At 39.0% G+C, this 2,901-nt stretch overlaps 1 protein-coding gene across 2 annotated transcripts in view; it reads left to right on the top strand.

Annotated features, from left to right (window-relative positions):
• Positions 1 to 758: 758 nt before the first annotated feature.
• LOC119730333 overlaps positions 759 to 2,901 on the top strand; it is a 10,018-nt gene continuing 7,875 nt past the window's right edge. The window contains exon 1 of one of the 2 annotated variants that reach the window (XM_038203173.1): positions 759 to 1,219. The gene's annotated coding sequence lies outside the window, so the exon portion shown is untranslated. The remainder of the gene's footprint in view (positions 1,220 to 2,901) is intronic. The other variant, XM_038203171.1, reaches the window with a different exon arrangement.

Raw genomic sequence — 2,901 nt, 5'->3', positions numbered from 1 at the left:
ATTTATGCGCTTGCGGCAGCCCATACAAGATAATGCACACTGTTTACAACAATAGATGATGAACGAACACTTAAGGGTTTCCCAACGTATAAATATCAATGTGTTATGTCAGCAGAACAATAGTAATCGCTGCCAAATTTATCAAGTGACCGGTACAATTCTTGTCTGAATGTATTTGGACATTATTTTGGTATCCTTGGATACGGCATTATGTCAGACGCCATGTCAATAGGGGGCGCTATATAAAACGATACAGCCGCCACTTTTCTTTCGCATTAATAGCCTTTTATGATAGGAGCTACAATCCGTACTCATATAGTATTATGAAATCCATTATGTTTAAGGTTTAAAACATATTGATTTCCGCTGGCTATCATTGTGGTTAATTTATCGATGGACACCATTTCAGTGGCGCACCCTATTATATCTACTTATCAACGTATTCCACTTAAAATATTGTCAATTATCTTAGTTTTTGGTTCAACTTGATTGCCTGCGTTCATTTTGGTACATTGAACTTGCCTCGAGTGTTCTATCATGGGAACCTCGGGCGCTGAATGGCTGGCCGCGATGTAAGCTTGGGATTGACAACAAATTAAATTCGCACAAAGATTTCAAGGCAAAAACTTTTTTTGTGATTATAGTACGCCAGCCCATCAGCCCTTGCCTGTAGCACGTCACGCTTTCAACTGCCTCACGCCTGACATATCTTGCATAAATATCTCATACAGGCTGTATAGTAGTGAACCCTGCCATACTTATAATGCCTCCGAAAACACAATGGTTGGCGGCCAGCGCAGCATTATTCTCAGTAACAAACCAACCGTGAAGACAGCCATTTAATTTTTTTTTTCCTGTTTGCAAGGCCACCGGGATCGCCGTACCGAAGTACACACAGTGTGTCATGTTATTAGAATCATAGAATCGATAGCGTGCCTCTCCACACTATTTAATGGGAGTGTTTGAAGGTGCAACTACATGTATAGTAGATCCTCTCCCAACCACGTCAAACCATAGGATTGTTCTAAGATCAGCTCTATCGTTAAACAACTTGGATGAACATTTTTTGGTTGCGACATACCAATGATGCGGGCCGTTTACGCAGGTGTGTTTTGAAATGTGCCACACGGGGAAGTGAAAGCAGACGGCACATTACGTATCATCGCCATTGTCGAAGGAATCATGTCTTGTTGAAGCAAAGGACCTCTGCTATAAACTGGTAAGTCGTAATATACAATCGTAATGGACAAATGAGACAGGCTTCATTTGTATATGCAAATTTAGTGGAAAACATCAATTGACCAGGTGTAAACAGTTTATATTGTAGTAAGTCCGTCATGTATGCACGGTGCTTGACTGCATCCAGTATGCAGACGACCTGTAATGTGATGTCTGCATGGGCGTCGCCAGGATTTTTCTAGGGGTGCGGGGGGGGGGGGGGGAGGGGGAGGGGCAAAGCATTTTCCCCTAACGGTTTACTTTCTCTAGCATATTCTAAATTTATCATTTTTTTCGAGGGTGGGCGGGGGACATTTACCCACCCCACCTCCATTGACACCCCTGCACTGCAGACGCCCATTTTGTCAAATGTGTATTAAATTAATGGCAAATATGACTTCACATCTATTGTTTTTTTGCTTTTGAAGGGGGGGGGGGCTTGCCCCATCTTGGCGACGCCCATGATGTCTGTGGTGTATGATGGTGTAATATTTTGCGTAGGCCTAATATTTAAATTTTTAAGTCACACATGTATATAACATGAAATTGAAAATCGGCTTTGAAAGATACACCTACTTGACAAATTATGTGATTCTTCAAGTTTTGTTGGCTCTGAAAAAAATAATAACCTATCTGTTTTCTATCCGAGCCAGCTATAGCGGTGCAAACACGACAATTCCATGACACTACAAAATGGCCCCATTTAGTCCATTAGGTTTGTGTGTGTTTTATGTCCCCGTATATTTAACCATTGGTAGTTTACATGCCACTTTACATGGTTTACAAACCCTGATTCATCATAACTGACGATAACATAAGTCGCATTATAATTAATTTTCCGTTTTCATTTTTTTAATCATAAGGATTTCTTTATTAACAAATCTTTGGGACACCGACGTATATATACACCCTAAAAACAGATTGGTTGAAATAACCAACAGATTGAATGAACATAATTGCGATTTTTCGGCATATAATTGATATTAATCTAAGCATGTAATTAAACTAATGAAGTTCAGTTATTATCATTTGGAACCAGTAATGTGGGGAATGAAAGCAATAAATAACAGTGATCGCTCTTCTTATAAACCTTTAAAAATATATGCGGATTAGTGTAAGCCATTAATGTTACACAGTCTATCATTATTGGGTGTGGTCGCAATGAGTATTGCTTTGTTTTATCCATGTGCACAGCTACGACATGAATATGGCGCGTATTAATGAGTCAGACACGTGCCGTAACAAATTATCGACCGGCCTATAAACACAGTTGCTCCATATTGTTATGGCAGCTGCGAAATGCGACAACTTCCGTCGATTTGTCCGGATGCGATCGTGCCAAAATTGGATCAAGCATAAAAGTTTGGTTGCAGATTGCGAGTTTATGCACAAAACGTATAAAAGCCTGCAAAAATAAACAAGCAAATTTATTTGTTGCAGGACATGATATTCCTTTAAATTTCGTTCGGAAAAGAAAATCGAAATTTTGAACAAGCACGCCTATACCAACTTTAATTATTACAGGTACCATAATTATTGCAGCTTGCATATGTTTTTTTTTTTATAACTTTGAACTTGTCCATATAAAGACAAGACGCGTATTACTTCAATACAGGTCTTTAAACCATATCCCTTATACATGTACAATGTATATGACATGTAAGTGAATGATTGAGAAAAAAT

This window comes from Patiria miniata, unplaced genomic scaffold (assembly GCF_015706575.1).
Source record: "Patiria miniata isolate m_02_andy unplaced genomic scaffold, ASM1570657v1 HiC_scaffold_22, whole genome shotgun sequence".
Lineage (NCBI taxonomy): Eukaryota > Metazoa > Echinodermata > Asteroidea > Valvatida > Asterinidae > Patiria > Patiria miniata.
Note: the sequence above shows the minus strand (reverse complement) of the source record. Positions and strands in the feature narration are given on the sequence as shown.